This window comes from Heliangelus exortis, chromosome 10, assembly GCF_036169615.1.
Source record: "Heliangelus exortis chromosome 10, bHelExo1.hap1, whole genome shotgun sequence".
Classification (NCBI taxonomy): Eukaryota; Metazoa; Chordata; class Aves; order Apodiformes; family Trochilidae; genus Heliangelus; species Heliangelus exortis.
Window position 1 is genome coordinate 3,328,723 of NC_092431.1, and position 18,036 is coordinate 3,346,758.

The 18,036-nt window shown below is 37.4% G+C and overlaps 1 protein-coding gene across 4 annotated transcripts in view; it reads left to right on the forward strand.

Annotated features, from left to right (window-relative positions):
* Positions 1 to 18,036, forward strand: part of CTNNA2 (catenin alpha 2) — a 418,069-nt gene that overhangs the window by 237,591 nt on the left and 162,442 nt on the right. The gene's annotated exons all lie outside the window — the stretch shown is intronic.

Sequence of the window (18,036 nt, forward strand, 5' to 3'; positions counted from 1 at the left end):
CATGTTAGTACTGTCTGAGTTCTAGGAGCATGCAATTGCTCTTAAACTCCTGTTCAGTAAAGAACTGAAGGTCATGTCATTTGTTTAAAAGTCTCTTTTCCTTTTTATTTTTAGAATAATCTTTGTAGCTTATGGAATGAATGTCATGACTTTTTGATGATGATAGAAATTAAATACAATATCAAATAAGCACTTTTTTTTTTTCATAGAGTTCCTAACAGTTTGTAACTTTACAGTAGGAAGCTCCATTTAGCCTTTAAATGTGAGTTTATTTGGCATAAGTAGTAAAACCAGTTTCTTAGATAAGTAACCTTGGGTTATTTAATGTATAGTTTCCTCTAAATAAAAAAAAAAAAATAAAAATCAACTTTGGATACCTAATAATTAAAATGAAATTGTCATGAGAAAGACATTGTAGAACTGTTGTGAGGCTTCTGAATATAAAAGCAGTATCAAACTGCTTTTATAAAAATAGTGAATCTTTGCAGAGATGATACTAATGAATTTTCTTTTTTATTCTTCTGACTGACTGGGAGGTATTAACTCTCTTTTTAATTCAATTATATCCTCTCCACTCAGTCAGTAGTAATAGGTTAATTTATTTGCAGCTCCTTATTTGCTAATGAAACAAAAGCACCAGGAGACAGGCTGAGATGAAGTTTCATTTTGCAGCAATAGGCAGAGTCAGGGTGTGAGACAGCCTCTGCCATGGAGCATTTAGCAGTTACTGTGGGTAAAGGAGTGTGGGCAAAAAATGCCTTCTTTACAGCTAAAATGGCTAAAATTAGTGTTTCGATTGGTTAGCTTGCTTGATTTTCACATTTGTCCATTTTGCACATTTGAAGCCTGTGAGAAATATTTATATGGAATGAAGGGGTGAGAAAAGAGCTACAAACGGGGCAGTGAGAATGGGAGAGAAAATCTGAGGGTAAGGGGGATGAGAGCAAAGGATTCTGCATCTGCCTCACCAGCACTCAGATTTATTGGCACGTTTCAGGAGGGTCTCTGTGGAATGCACCTCTGAGCTCTTGGAAGTGGGGTTGTCAGATTATACACTTAATATTGAATTTGCTGTCCCACTAATTGCTTCTTGTGCTGCTTAGGCTCAACGTGGCTCCTGGAGTCTCTGCTTCATTAGGGCTCAGTGAAACCTCGAGTACTGTGTCCAGTTCTGGGCCCCTCAGCTCAGGAAGGATATCGAGGTCCTGGAGCAGGTCCAAAGGAGGCAACTGGGCTGGTGAAGGGACTCAAGCACAGATCCTATGAGGAGAGGCTGAGGGAGCTGGGGGTGTTGAGGCTGGAGAAGAGGAGGCTCAGGGGAGACCTCATCACTCTCTACAACTCCCTGAAAGGAGGTTGGAGCCAGGGGGGGGTTGGTCTCTTTTCCCAGACGACTTTCAACAAGACAAGAGGGCACAGTCTTAAGTTCTGCCAGGGGAGATTTAGGTTAGATAATAGAAAGAATTTCTTTATGAGAGGCATTGGAATGGACTGCCCGGTGAGGTGGTGGATTCTCCATCCCTGGAGCTATTTAAAAAGAGCCTGGATGTAGCACTCAGTGCCATGGGCTGGGAACTGCAGCGGTGGGTTGGACTTGATGATCTCTGAGGTCCCTTCCAACCCGGCTAATTCTATGATTCTATGAAACAATCTGGAAAGCTGAGTAGGGACAGAGAACTTCCCTCTGGAACCTTCAGTACAACCCTTAGATTGTTGCAATTCTTTTTAAGAATGACATGGATATCACTGATGTATCATTTCCATGCTGAGCATCTTTCTGAGCAGCCTCCAGAATCAGCATCCAGGTTTGATTTTCCCTAAGTCATTGTTTGTACAGAGGATCCATATTTCTCTAAAGATTGCACCCACATCTGCTTATCACTGATGTGCTTAGAATTAGACTTTTGGTCATCCTAAAGCAATTATTTCTACAAAGTGAAAAACCATAATCCCTTTGGTACCTGGCACCAAGCAGAGTTAAAAGGAAAAGAAATTAGTAGGTTGGAGGACTGAAAGAGTCTTTTAAATCCATGAAATTAGATTCGTTTTGGGTCAACTTAAACACAGTTCAGGTGCTATCCAAAAGCTTTTTCTTTGTCTGTTTTTCACACTAAAATGTCTGGATTGCAGGTTTTATTCATTACTGTATAGTATTGTATTAGTTCTCTGCTCTTCTCAGAGTTTCCTCACACTGAAGGCAATCAACTCTTTTCCCCATCTTCCCAAAATGAATATTTTCAGACTTGAGGAAAGAATACAGAAGAAAAACACAACTCTGAGTGATTTGCTGTCCCAACTTCTCAGCCATCAGAGAGCTCAGCCTCGATGGTCTGTATCAAAGAAGGGCTTGCTGCTTGATTCATCTAATAATTAAGGATTGCAGTTACTTAGACTTAGATTAATAGTAATTGAGTGTTATTTTAAACAATGAAAATAACCTTTTTTAATCATGTCATAATTGCAAACATTGCTCTTTGTGGTTTCCAGTTATGCCTTTCCTTTGTTGTTTTATGTAAGTGTAATATAGAGATGTGTGTGTGTGTGGTTCTGTGCTGTATACTAGAACAAATTGCTAAAAAGGAGGCTAAAAAGCCATTTCTATGTCCTAATGCTCTTGTGTGGAATGCAAAAGGAGTTTTGAAACACTGACCCATGCTTCTCTACACAGAATAAATGAGGGACGTGGGAAATGCAGAGTTTGCTGTACCAGAATTGATACAGGAATTTGGGCCTGGCAATCCAATCAATTCCTAGGAAAATAAGAGTGTGGAATTAGAGTGTCTCCCACTGCAGCTTTCAGTTTGTGTGCACAATTAAAGATTCATTGGTCTGCATAGAGAGGAATTATTTATTCTGCCCTTTGTCTGCCTGAATGATTTTATGTCATTCTTCCTCCTTCCAGAGAGTGTGTTCAGGAGAGTAGAGAAAAGTCTTGACAAAATTGTCAAAGACTGATGAATCAGGATTCTCTAAATAAATAAATAAATAAATAAATAAATCTCAAACATTGACTTCAGACTATCTACAGTCTTTATTTTCTATTTGTAAATCATGTACAAAGAGCTTCCTTTTTCTATTAAGGAAGATCAGAGCATCTTTTAAGATTAGGAAAATGTGCAGGTGGAAAAGTTACCGAGTTGTATGATTTATGTAGGAGTTCTCAGTGCTGTTTTTTCTGTGTCTTTTTGAGGGAGAAGATGGGGAAGGAAATAATGTGTGTCTGTAGATCAATTTAGCTTCCTAGACAAGGTCTCTTGTCACCTGTTAGCTTGAGAGACAGACTATCATGGAGAGGTCTAGAAAAAGTAAATAATGATCCTGGTGAGTAAGCTGAGAATAATGGGTTTGTGCCATAACTGTCTTGGATGTTTTAATGAGGGAATTCAAATAATTAATTTATTTGCATTTCTGAAGAGTGTTCAGTGCACGTGGCTTTGCCAGGCTAACTCAGAAATTAGCTCAGGTAGGCTTTGAATATTACATAACATGGCAAACATAAGAGATTTTTTTCTTTTTTCTCTCATTTGTGGTGTCTGTTATCTTCAAAACAAAGGAAGTTTCATTCCTGGAGTTTCATTCAGAGGACATTTTGTGTTGTGTCCCGTCCAGATGGTTCCAGCTACAAATACAGAGCTGCTTTATGATGCTTCTTGAGTTTGGGTTTCCTTTCATTTTTCGTGTTCTTGTTGAAACTATTTATTTCATGCACAGAAGTGGAAGTATCTTCTTGACAAAACCAAATAAAAGGTTTGTAGAAGTTCTGAGCACAGGGACACAGGAATGGAGACTTGTTCTGCAGTCCCATTTGCTGTTGAGCATCCACATCTTCCATGTTGGTAAATGTATTATTAAATGCTTGTGTAAAATACTCCTCTTGAACCCATTATAAGAACCCAGGATTAGGAAGTAGGGAGCATGAAAAGACTTCTTGATTTCCAGAAACCCTTCCCAAGTCTCATGTCAGCTGCCATCAATCCTTTCCTAAATAGACCAGGTCTCATCTTGAACATCCTATATCCCAATACATGCTAGGATTTTTATTTTCCTGTTTCATTTTTTTATGTCTACCTGTTAATATGTCTATTGACTGAAATATTTTATATATACATATGTGAAAACCCGTTCCTTCACACCAAAAACCTCCTTATTTTATAGCATAGAAAACATGGAGAAATAAAGAACTGGATTTTAAAGAACTGGTTTGCTTCATAATGCAAGCCAGGGATGATAAAACCAAAGCTTATGTATCTGTAACTTTGGCACTTGGTAATTGAGACTATTTTTTATTAACTCTCTATATATACTGTTGAAGGCCAAGGCTGTCTGGATGAACTACCTGAGAAATTCCAGTGAAATTCTGTGCTGTTCCTTTTGGACTGACTTTTATGTAGGTGTTTTATCAACAATAGCTTTTTGATCTTGGAGTGGCCCTCAGAGCTCAAAACAAATTTATCTTTGCATAATGTGAATAGGGACTTCTAAGGCCTCTGAAAGGCAGTGGCATTGAGTACTACTGTGGGATGAGAAATTCCACTTACAGCCAAAGGGAAGAGGTGAGGAGAAGAGTTAACTGCATGCAATTGTGCAATAATGCTGAATGTCTGCTTATTTTTGTCAGATTTAAATAGATGTTGTCACTTTTGTATGCTTTGCCATTAAAAAAAAAAAAAAAAAAGTAAGAGAAAAAAGTTGAGATAAATTACTTCTGTATGGAAATCAGCAAAATCAAACAGTTGCAGGTCATTTGGGAACCCTGATGTTCCTTTTACTTCTGCTGATATTTTTTTTTTTTTTTCTGTTTTTACTTTATCATAAACAAGTAAGCCACAACCAAACCCACTTTCTTCTGGCTGAGTTCAAAACCACTCACAGGGGGAGGAGAATTCATGTGCCACCTACTCAAAGAAATGCTTCTGAACACTCTTTAGGAAATTTCAGTTCATTAGGGAAAGACCAAAAGCTACAAGCACAATGGAATATTAAAAAATTGGTCCTGGGATTTTGCAGTGAGGAAACATCAGGTGAAACTGAGTCCCAAATAAGCAGGGAAAATCACACCTGCTGATCCATCTTGAAAAGAAGGATTATAAAGTAACCTGGAGGACTGTTTCTTCGTGGTAGTGGCCAGCTATTTGTGCCAGGTTCTTTCCATCTGGATAAAAAATCAGATGGAAAATACATTCACCTTCCAGCTTCTTATTGTTCTCCACATCTAGTGCTGTGGTCCATGCAGAGATGTTTGTTACCCCTTTGAAAGTTCTGGCACAACATGGAAGATAAATTTGCATTCATCAAATAAAATTGTTAGTCTGTATAAATACAGTGAGCAGCACTTCAGCTGCAGCAAAAACGTTGACAATGACTGGGATATTTTTTCCAGAATGGAGGAGATGTGGGGCTTATCTGTGCAGTGACATAAGATCATGGGTCACCAGCTCCATCACCAGGAAAATTTAGCCTTGCTAAGGTGAGAAGAACCCCAGTTGGCTGCCTGTGGTTGCCTTCCTCCTGCACCATGTCTGCTTGGGCAGTTTATGCCCTGTACAGGGAGGCTCTGCAAGCAGCATGCACACAATTTGAAGAGTGTAGAGCAAATATTTGTTAAGTCCCACACAGAGTGAGTTTCTAAGCTAAATAATACTCATTGATACCATTACTGCTCTGCTGCCATTCCCAGTCCTGGTTTGGAAGCTTCCAGCCAGGTGTGGGAGGATTCTCCTTCATTGCTCCTTGGAACAGGCTTTAAACTCCTTGTTGTGATTTTTCTTTTCCTCTCAGATTTTAACTAGCTTTTCACAGCACTATTTTTTCTTTCTGCCTGAATCTTTGAGCTGTGTCATTGATTTTAAGAGAAGAGGTGAAACCTTGGAAGAGTGATGGGGAGAGGAGTAGGTAGGGAGGCTGAAGGGCAGAACAGATGACTGAGATTTCAGTGGGGGAAAGAATGGATGTGGGCTTGACAGCACCAGAGATGGAAGCTGAAAGACAAGAATGGTTAACGTGGAGCCAGGTATTTGAAGGCTAGATGAAAGCAAATGGAATACTCAAAAAAAGCATTGCTTTTCAGAGCAATGTTTTTTTTCTCCAGTAAATTGGAGAGGGAAGCACAATGGTTAATTGTTTCCCATGCCATCAGGATGCAGATCAAAGCAAAAGCAAGATCAAAAACCCCACAATATTATTGTTATTAATTGCTGGGGGTTGGTCATTAACAGTTCTCAGTTCTGCATCAGGTTTTTGTGTTACTGGGATGGAAATCAGCACAGCTCCTCAGAAGTTTGTGAAAATTGGCAGCTCACAACAAGTGTGAATCTAGCCCTCTAGCTGTGATATGCCTGTGGCTTGACACCAGCAGAACTCTGTGGACTTCAGTGCTGTTAATCCTGCTTTAGGCTTGTAAAAGCTTCACTGTTTAATTCAGAAGAAAGTATTTCTCAGGATGTTATCTCAGCTTGTAACACTAGGTGGTCACTCACTCTCCTAATTCCAGTAATTGTTCCAATTGCTTCCTGAAATTGTCTAATTTTAAAGCTCTGAGAGCTTTTGGTATATACCCTGTATACACATCTCTTCACCTTTGTCCAGACCTAACAATATCAGTGGATCAGGGAGTTGGGGTATTGGATAATTTTTGGCTCTTTAGTATTTTTGAACTGCTTGTTCATACTCTGCAGCTGCCTTGCACCTTATAGGTTCACTAAATTTGATGAGGGTTGTTAAGCAATATACTGTGATAAAAATAGTTCCTTTTGCTGACATTATGAGTTTGGTTTTTTTATCTAAACTAGCTCCATAAATCACAACAAAAACTACTCCTTTTATATTTTTATTTATAAATTTGGGACAGGTAATCTAATTTGTCTCTCTAGAGCCAAGAATGAAAATAAGGACATACGAATGATAGACCTGGGTCTCTGGTATTTTTTCAGACTAAATATCCTTGTTCTTGCATGGACTGTTATTTAGAGACATTAGACTTTTCTGTGCTACTGATACTGAGCCACGTACCCAAGAAACCCTAGCACAATATTCTTCTTTCAGTTTTTTTGTAGAGCTTGACATCTGAACACAATTAACAATTCCCTGTATTTATTTTAGGCTAAATGAAGTAATATGATGCTTGATAAGTGAGTTGAAAGCATTAGCCAATTCTGGTATTTCTGGGGAAATTTCATGTGGTTATAGAATTTCTGTATGGTTATAGAATCTTGTGTATGTTATACCTAGTATGAAATAATACATATTTAAATGAGACTGTAAATCATATAATTATAAAAGATGTTTATTCAATTACCTTGGTCTCATAGGTCAAAGAGTTAATGCTGTGGGAGATGCTGACAATTTCGATAGAAAAAAAAAAGTAAAGGAGAAAATATATTCTCCTGAGTCAAGAAAGAATTACAATAGAGGACAGGCAATGTGGGGAAGCTCCTAACAAGTGATATGATAACAGGAAAGGTTATTCAAAGAAACAACAGCTTGATTATTCAGCTAATCAGAAGAATCAGGAAGGTACTTTTACTTGCTATCATTTCCCAACTTCATACAAGGACATGTACTATCTAGTAATGAAAGTCTCATAATTGCAAGTCTAAACTCTGTCTTCCAGCTCTTATCCTTCCTCCTGAAGGTAAAAGAGATTATATAAATTGTAGGAGATAATGGAATGACAGGCAAGAGGAACTGGGTGAGATGTTTTATTCTGAGAAGTTGTATGCTGGGATTTTGAAAAGTTTGCAAAAAAGTTCAGACGTTCAGTGAGATTTCTCTACCTAAAAATTAAAGTTCAAAAAATTCAAGCTCCAAAATAGCTATGATACAGAATTTCCCTTTGCCCTTGTGTTTGGTTTGACTTCCAAAGTTCATTTTATGGGGCCACTCTTCTTTGTGTGCACTATTGCCCCTACATCCCAGAGCACTGATATCTCTAAAACTCTTTAATGCAAATCAGCCAAATGTGTTGATTTGCAATCTCCAACTTCTTTTGGAATTCCTGTTTCATCTCCTCCTTGTTACTGTGGAATGTGAAATATTTCATTATCAGCTGACATTTTATAGATACAGAAAATAGGTAGTTAATGAACTCTGTTTTCCTTTGGATTGGTATTTATAACATGATAGATGAATTCCTGCTCATTTTATTACACATATGCTCAGTAGTGGTGTATTTCATATATGATCCAACCACTCCTTACTTTTTTTAGTAAACTTTTTATTTCAGTAAAATAAGAATATATTACCAGATTCCACGTGAAAGAAAAAAATCAAAACAAAACAAAAAGAAAAAACCAAGCCCAAACTAAAATCTAAAAACCTGCATATTATGAAAGACTAGATTTTTTAATTCAGATGTATTTTTCATACCTCTCATGATTTACTTGGTCCTAATACCAGTTCTAGGGAAGCTTCTTGTAGCAGGAAGCACTATAGTCTTTGAAATGAGAAAAAGAAAATAAAAATAAAAAAATAAAGGCATTCAGGACATTTGGACTTAGATCATATGGTGGTCTAATGTTAGTTTTGCTTTGTGAATATCTCATAGTGTTACAGTACTTGAGCTATAGCATCCAGATATTTTTTTTTTTAATTGCAAAAGCCATTTATGGATTTACACATCTGAGTAGCATTGCTCCCAATGCTGCCATTTGTTCTGAGATTAAAAAAACTGCCACAATTTGTGTAAATAGTGTGGGAAAGGGGGAAAAGTTGACAAGATGAGCTCATAAATCAGTGATGGTGAAGAGAAATCTGTCATCAGCTCAGCTGAATTACAGATTGAAAAGTGTAGTTTCCCTGTTGTCAAAAGAGTAACAATTATGCCAGACTTTGACTTGTGTGGCCTGGCTTGACTTTTTAGTATTATTTTCTTACAATGTTTTAGCAATGGTTTAGCAATACATTATGGCAATTTTTAAAAATAAATTAGTCGACTATTTTTTTTTTCCCACAATTTTGTTTTCCTGCTCCTGACATGGCACACTTTTCTGAATCATCCACCTTAACAATGGTGATTAAAGCACATGGAATTCATAATTTAAAGACAATATTAAGACTCACATTTATTTTTTAAGGGCCCAGAAAAAAATTCCTTTGAACTGAATCATATAATTGCCTTAATCTTTGTGAAGGTAAAGGAAATAAACCACACATTATTTGTCAAGAGCTGCTTTGTTGAGCCTTGGCTTCAGAGCCTCTTCTGCTCCAGTGCTGAAAATTGAAAGTGCTTTTCATAGAAGCCCTTACTGCAATAGACTGATGCACCTTCAGAACAAAGCAGCAGAAACAAAGCTTACAGAAAAAAATAGAGGTTAAAAAGCTATTCTCAAAATAGGTAATGTAGGGAAGTGCAACCCATCCCTCCAGTCATCTCTCAACCATTTGCTATCTAATGGTTGGTAAGATGCTTGAACATTTGGCAATCCTTGACTCTGTTTAAGGTTCAATAATACTTGACATTGACATTCTGTGATGAATAATTAGTTAAAACATTCAATCTAGAGCAAATAAGGAGGATGTGATATGTAGGTAGGTGTTTGTAAAGCATGGATATGGAGAAAAAAAAAGATAAATTGTTGAAGTTAATTATGTAACAGTGCCAGTGGTGTGTAACTCGGTGAGAAGAAATTACATGAATCCAAGAAGGATTAAAGCTGAAGACAAATAATGTCTTGATCAAGAAGATGAAGACAAATACAGAAGTGTTCCAGGTTCAGTAAACATAATGAGTAAAAGTGCCTACGCCAGTTTGCTTATAGGTGAAAATAATTTCCTGGTGATGGAATAATATCCCCTGTGCATGTTATTGCCTTCTCTGAGAGCTGTGTAAGGACTCGATGCCTTTGCAGATATATTGAGGCTTGGGTTTTATGCATCTGGGAAAATGAACTTCTTTAGTCAAGTCTCCCTTACAGAAAGAGATCTCTTACCAAGTAAGTCTTGACAAAAGTTTTTTCTCTGCCTTCCTTTCAATGTAAACCTGCTAACTGAAACAAGTTCACTTTTCTAAAAAGTGTGAGATTCAGACACAAAAAATCCCTTCCTGCTGACAGAGGGTCGTGAAACAATTGCAAAAGAGGAAAGGGGACACTGACTACTCTCCAAATGTCTCATCTCTATCTATTTTCTTTGCCTTTGTCATTCATTAACTCATTAATGACACTTGAGAGTCTTTCCACAAGTCTACCTCCTAAAGTTAAAACATAGATATTTGTTATTTCTTTTGTCCTACTGAATTAGGGAGTAGCATCTCAGGAATACAGGCTAATCTTGCCATTTAGGATCATGGGGTTTTGGGTTTGGTTTTTTTTATTTGTTTACATTTTGCATATATCTGCTTCCTTCCCTAAGAGCAATCAAACTAAAAAGACTGAACCACTCTGGTGGAATGAGCTTCTTTTCCAAGCTCTGCAATTGCATCATCCTTTTCCTTGAAAGGTAATCTGTCTTTGTCTGATCTTGCAGACATAAAAATGAAAACTGTCCTAAAAAACAAGTCAGGATTCCTTTCTGGAGGGTTAAGTAGATCATTTGTCACTGAAGTTTTGTTAGTTTGGCTGCTGACAAGTCAGAAAGAAAAATATTTTAGCAAAGCCATATAAAGATCCCAGCAAAGCAGTAGAGGGTTGCTTTTAGCAGCAGGATTATTATCAGATAAGATTGCAAATCTCTTTGGGATCTCTGCCAGATTTTGACTCCTGTTCACTGGGAGGCCTTCACTAAGGTTGATCACTTAGAAAAGGCAAAAAATTAGCATCAGCTCTATAAAAATTTATAACTAATGAGGAACTAAAGAAGTATTGTCTCCATCTTTGTACTAGAGCCATTTTTTCCCCTAAAGATTCCCTCTCTTCACTGCATCTGTATTTTTAGCAGGGTGGGCAGACTCTCATCTTCACTGGTAAAATTAATTCTAAGAGCTCTAGAGAATGCTGGTAAAAATTAACTCCTTGATAATATTAAATTGTTGTAAATGTAATTCAAGTAATTCCAGATTTTTAAAGATTATCATGACTATTATGCCTAGAAAAGAAATATCAGTCAGCATGAATATCTATAGCCATGTCTTTTATATAAATATATATATATGTATATGGCATATATAAGCTTTATATACACTTCTGTGTGTAGAGAGGTGGCAGGGAGATATTATATATGGCCCTTTCCCAGTCTTTGCTAAGCCAAATAGTAAAATATCAAAGCCAGGCTGTGAATTCATTAATTTAGCTGGTGAATGCCTTGGAGCCAAGAGATGAAGTGCTGCTTTTAACAGTCTTGGAATGTCTATGTGAAATGTAAGGGTGGTTTATACAAATTACTTATGTGACCTCCCAAATAAATTGATTGAATTCAAACTCTTGGCAAGCCGTGCTCTGAAGTCTGCAAATGAGGTAGTTAAAAAATAATGTTCATAAAAAATATATTTAATCCTGAATATACAAGATAACATTTCTAATGTGTGGTAATCAGCATTTCTGTCTGCTTCCACACAGTAATCATTTTCAGGGATAACTAATGAAAAAGCAGTAAAACTCAGGAGGTATCAGGCTAGGGTTACACATACAGAGATGCACAAAAGAAGTATATCCAATCAGATAGTTTTTTGCATTCCAATTATATATATACAAGTATTCTTGTTCATAATGTATCCCTAGATTATTTCCCTGGATTCCTTTATGTAATGGAAAACTTCCCATGTTCACGGATCTCACTATTAGATCAGTCTGGATTTACTCAGTGATTTCATAAAATCCACTCAAATTTTGCCTGAATTAGGACTGAACAGAGCCTTTCAGAAGACTGAACTTTCCCAGACACCAGCTACGAGATGGGGAAGCCACAAGTGACAACAAAAATCCCCTACATTTTGAAAAAAAATCATTTATCAGCTGCTACGTACGTAGTGTAAATGACACAAAACATGTCCCAAAGATTTTACAGCCCAAATAGGAACTGGATGGAATGCCTGGAAAAGTGACATCACTGCTATATTTAGACACTTGATATATTTGGAAATCATTCTAGCTTAATAGAAATTTGTGTTGGGTAACAGTGAGCCTTGAGGATGGGATGCAGGAAATGAATGCATCAGATTAGCAAAAAGAGAAGAAAGAGATTGTAGTAGAGAAAAATGAAAAAAATAGCAGTGTGGCTAGATTTGAGAAATTAGTCTTAAAAATCAGGTCTATAACCAGGGGAGAGACATAGTGAGAGATTTCCTGAGAGCTCATGTGGAGATGGTTTTGCTGGTAATAATGTGGAAGAGGAAGGAGCTGGGGATGAGAGCTGAGGGTGAGATGTTGGTGCCAGGTGGGAAAGCACACAAGAAGGGATTGGATAAAAAAAAAAAAATTATCCAAGAAAAATGTGGTGAAATGAAAGTTGTTCAAGTGGGAAGGTGCTTAAGAAGGAGGAACAGGTTCAAGTCATTGGCCTTGGAGACAGAGGAAAGGGTGAATCCGTGAGTAACACAGCTCCTTCCAGGCAAAGGGAAAAAAAACACAGAGAATTTGTGACAAAAGTCAGAAATCTGTGAGAGGTGCCTTTGTCAGTATTAACTTCTGAGGCTGATTCAGGGCTGATGTGAAAACTTCCAGTTTGTTTCAGTGGGCTTTGACTCAGGGCTATAAAGCCCTTCCCCCTACTCACCAGCTAAACAGGTTCACATCTCCCCTCTGAATATTCATATTCAGCATTATTCCTGGTCTCTGCTTTATCTTATTTAATTAAAAATGGATGTACAACAAAGATCAGTGCTTAAAATAATATTCAAGGCACAATTTAACCCCAGCCTGTTTTACACAATACTGAACTGTATGATGTTGTTTGAGATATTCTGAAGATGGCTTTGGCTTTTCAGAATAATTAACACAGTTCCTCTCAGCTCTGTAATGTCCCTCAAATGTCAGCTTACTTGGGTCACATCCAGAGGAAGCACTGCAGTGCTGTCAGGAGAGCTGCCATTCTCTTGAAGGGATAAGAAAATGAAACCCCTGTCTTCATATGAAAAAAAAAAAAAAATCATCTCAATAGACTTTTAAAAATAATGTTTAGTAGTAGTCTTGTCCAATATATCATCGTCCTGATGGCTAAATTGTTGTCTGAAACAAAATTGTCTTTAATTTTTAAAAGTTCTTTCTTGAGAGAACTGAAATTTATGAATGCAGCTGACATATTAGTGAAACAGTGCACAGATTATAGTGAGAAAAAGAAATATATATATTTTTAAATATTTGTAAGCAGGGATGTGCATAGTTTCAATATTTACATATAAGAAAGCAAAATCCTCAATATGTTTCCTTAATCTTCTAAGTCTCTTTACATAACAAAATATGCATCTTATAAAAAGAAGCAACTATTTAAGGAGGCAGAGATTTTGTAGAAAAGGCTGAATTACATCATCTTCTGCTCCCAGGCCAGGAATGGTTAAATGGTTTCCCCATTTATAAGCCTGTTGTTGAAGCACTGTGTCAAGTTGGGGTACAGACTGCAAGAGAGATGAATTCTGATTGAAAAGGGAAATAAAAATAATGATCAAAGACCTAGAAAAATGTGACTGGTGAGTGAGGATTGAGTCAACTGGTGGCATTTTGGCTGGAGGAGTGAAAACTGCTACCGTTTTGCTTCTGGGTCCTGAACGATGTAAAATGCTGCTAGAAAGTGGAATAGAATAAACAGGTTTCATTTTCCTGCTGGACAGGAGAAACAGCAGCAGGGAAGGGTTGGATTAGAGGTAAGGAAAATGTATTAGGAGTAAAGAGAGTTCAGCACAGAGGAATATTGCCTGGGGGTGCTGCAAAATCCTTATCAGTGGAGGGGTTTGCTTAACAGCCAAATATTTGTCAGGAATGAAACAGTTGGTTTTGCCTTATTGCAGGAAAATGAGCTGAATAGCTGCTTCAGGTTGTTTAAATTAATTTTTCTATCCCTTTAGCAGCTAGATAACAGTTAATAAACTACTATACAGTATTTTAGAAAAGGAGAGTGTAAAGACATCTTTGAATTACGCTGTATCATATCACTGTTGTTGAACCCATCTGGAATTCTTAAAATTTTAGTCCTGTTCTGAATATGAAATATCTGAGTTAGTGATACCCTTTCTTTCTCCAGACAATCTAAACTACTACAAAAGAACAAAAAAATTTGGAATGAAAGGCAAGTGAAAAACACAGGGATCAAAACTAGTCCCATTTATAAACTTGTAGATTAATAAAATAAAGCCAGAGATTTAGAATTCTGTCCTACTTTGCCTTCATTCTACGCATGAAACAGGCAAATGGAATAAAGCTAACTCCCTATGTACTTTTTTTTTCTCAAACTTACACTTTAGTTTTAAAATCCCTGAGCAGTGAGCTGCCTGTGCTGTCAAGTCAAGAAGAATTTCCATTAGCCTGAAGCTAAGTAGTGTTATATCTGTCCTGAATATCTTTTAAAAAACCCCAGTCTGTATTGTATTTGTGACAACAGGTGGCAGTGAGCAGTGAGAAGTGTGAACTTGTGCTTGTATGAGTGACACCTTCAGATCAAAGCTTGATGTAAGGTTCTCACCAGAGCTGCCTTCTTCCCTGGCTGAAGGCTGATGGCTTCTCAATAACTTCACAGTTCAGTGTGATGCAGGTGGATGTACCAAGCCCAGTGTATGGATTCCTACACCCCAGCTTTAATATAAAGGTTAGATTTTCCCTCTCAGTCACCTTAATCCACTGTAGTGATTCCATTACATGTCAGTTTGCATGGTGTCAAACTCTTAGGAATACACGTGCATATATATTAAATTACTATATGTGCTTATATATGTTAAATCACTTAATTATTTGTGTGTATAGGTAAGCTTAAATTAAGGAAAGTGATGAGCTGTGACAGTAAGTGAGAAAGGTTGTAATTCTGCAAAGAGACAGAGTGTTCATATTGTTCCTAAAGAGCAAAATAATTTGGTCAATTATTTGGAAGAGCCCTAATACAGTCCAGTTGCAATATAGGAGTAAAATGCCAAAATTCTTGGCACAGAGATACTTCATCTTCTGTGCTGAACTGTACTGAAGTTAGAAAATGCTTTCTAATACATAACCCAAATCTCTTGTGATGAAAATGGAGCTGTTTACTTCTTTTCTTACCTGGTGCAGATGAAGATGAGGATTGAAAAGTTTCCCTTGCAAAATGTTGAAAACCTTTTGTCTTGTTGTTGAACAGAGTTTGTTTCCCTATGAACCTCATCTGATGCTATTCTCCTGGCCATTCAGAACAGACCAAATTTCAAGTGTTCCATTAGCTTAAATTCAGGAGCTTGATATGCCAGTGGCAGCCCCTTATTACAAAGAATTCTTTTTTCCTTTTCTGACATTAAGCAAATCTATATTTTCAAACATTACTTACCTTCTTGAAGAAATGACTGAAGTGGGGTGTGCAACCATTTATAGTGCAACCATTCAGGAGCCCTGGAAGCTTGTATTACACAATCAGTCAGAGATAAAGGACCTTGCTGGAGGTGAATTCAGTTATTTTAGTGGAATTTGCTGATGAAATTATGGCTGCTTCTGAAAGTAGCTGTACAAAGTCACTTTCAGCAAACTGCTGTCCTCTCTGATGGGACATTTATGTCCTTGTGGGGTTTAGACAGTTCTTTTCTGGCTCCAAAAGAGGAGTTCATGCATTTTCTCTGATAGGGAATGTTGTGTCCATAGCCCTGACTTCACACTCCCAAGAATCCTCCAGATCTCTTGGATGAGCTGATACTCCCTTGCCAGCATAATTCTGGAGAAACTTCACTCGTCTCTGAAAATATCTGCAGCCAGACAGCTGAATACACAAATTTAGCAGAAACTTCCAGCAAGATGAAGCCTGTAGCATCACTAGAGAAGTGGAAACCTTCTGTATTAACCAGACTGATCTGAGAATCAAGCCTTTTAGTTACTGTGGCTGAAGTAAAACAGAAAACAACAACTTTTTTCTTCTTTGATGCCTGCTATATTAATTTTAAATCTCTTTCTGCTGCAAGCAATCTTTTTCACAGAGTTCTGAAAGAATGGTCTCATCATCCATGTTTATGTTTTATTAGCTGTCAAGCACTATCTAACAAAGGTGGCCACTGAGAGTGAAGAGACAGCAGCAGGGTTATTTGGGAGCACTGTGTTGAGAGGTGAGAATGAAAGGCTGGGATGAGACTTAGCAAAGCCCTTGATGGGGGGATGTGTCTAAGAAAGCAAAATCTTTCTCCAGATCCATCCAGACGTGCTCCAGTTTCATTACCATCATCAAGGCAAAGCACCCATCAGTAGCAGTGAGGCCATCAGAGAGGTGAAGGGAAAAAGCTTCCTAACCAAAGAGGTTCTGGTTTCTCCATGGTGCTGGTGTGAATTCCTGTGATAAAAGCATACCTTTAATTGACTTTTAAATTAATTGAGCTGAGCTACCAGCCTCTCAGGCCAGTCTAGAAATAGCCTGTTGGCAATGAAAGCCTCCATCAAATAGGAAGATTTGCAATTGGGCTCCTGCTCTGCACAATTGGCTTGGCTTCCTGCAAGACTCTTGTGGTGAGAAGTGTAATCAGGTCCCCCACAGACATTTAGACTCCAGACATCAATCTCACAGCATTTCTAGGCCAGCCTCCATTCCCTGGGAAAACACAGCACTTGATCCATGTCTAGCTAGGGAGGTGTTCTCCTGTTCACATTAGATGGAAACAGCAATGGTGATGGCAGCTTCTCAACAGCGACCCAACATTTGTGTTATACCAAAAAAATCACATCTGAAATAACAGTGACAGAAACAGTCCAGCAATATGATCCACCAATTTTTGAAAATGCATGCAAGCTTTGAAGTTGTGCATTAAATTCAGGTATAGGTTTAGTGCTTTATTAACTACCAATAATGTGTTTGAAATCTCAAGTCTAAAACTGGGACCTTTGCCTGTGAATACTCCAATTCTTTGTCAAAGCTAGAGAGTCAAGACTACATATCTTGTGGGAAATGCCAACTGTGTTTCTGGCTGATTTTGTCATGTCAGCTGCCCTTCTGTCTGAAGAAGTATTGAGGAAATATTTCTACTGCAAACTACTGAGGTATTAATTCAGTTATCCTACCAGCAGAGGTCTCCTCATAAGATAAGGTTGTGATAAGATTATTTGAGATATAAAGAAATCAGGAAGATAGGTATTTATTTAAAAGAAACTATATCCTTTGATATATGTTTATGTTTGATCATTTAATATTAAGATGGATTCAGGAAAAGTCACTGAGCTTGTGCATCCACCTGCATTACACAACATTGGCTCTTCCTAGTACTGCTCCCTTGCTTCTTGATGCTTCTTGTAGTGAATTGAATGCTGGAAATTGGAGGAGTTTTTCACTGTCTCAGGTAATCTGAAAGTTTTATGTAAAAATTGTTTCTCTGTTTTACTACTGGCATTTTAGTGGCTTTTCTTTGTGTCTTCTGCTGGTCCTGCTTAAAAGTGCATACATTTACATTATGATCTTCATGTGCCTTTCCTGGGATGACAGACATGACCATGGTGTATTTTCTCATCCCAGATTTCCTAGGAGGCATCATTTAATTCTTAGCCATTTTATTATGCCTTCAAGTTCACAACTGGCAGTAGCTCCTTTGTATGAGAATTAAATATTTTCAGTCTTCTAATACCCAGTTTCCTTAATTTTGTGGTTTTCCTCTGACATATCACTTCACACTTAAATATAAATAATAAACTACTTAGCTCATACATATCAATAAGAAAGTCTGTTAGAAGTGAGAGATTGCTTGCTTAATACCAACAAGTGCTTTGGAGAACATCAAATCCCGTGACAGATGAGTGTTGCCACAAGGATTTATTTTGTTCAGGCTTTAACTAAAATAGCTTCAGTTGCATTTTGCTATTTAAAGGTACTGAAGTAGAAGGTTGTAGCAAAATGATTTATAGATAGTAATTGCATTTCCCAGCTTACCTATTTCCATAAATGAAATCACGGATTCAATTTGTACTTGATCTTGAGCACAACAATGTAAATATTTGTGTGTTCATTGGTGTAACTAAAAAGCAGTTTCCT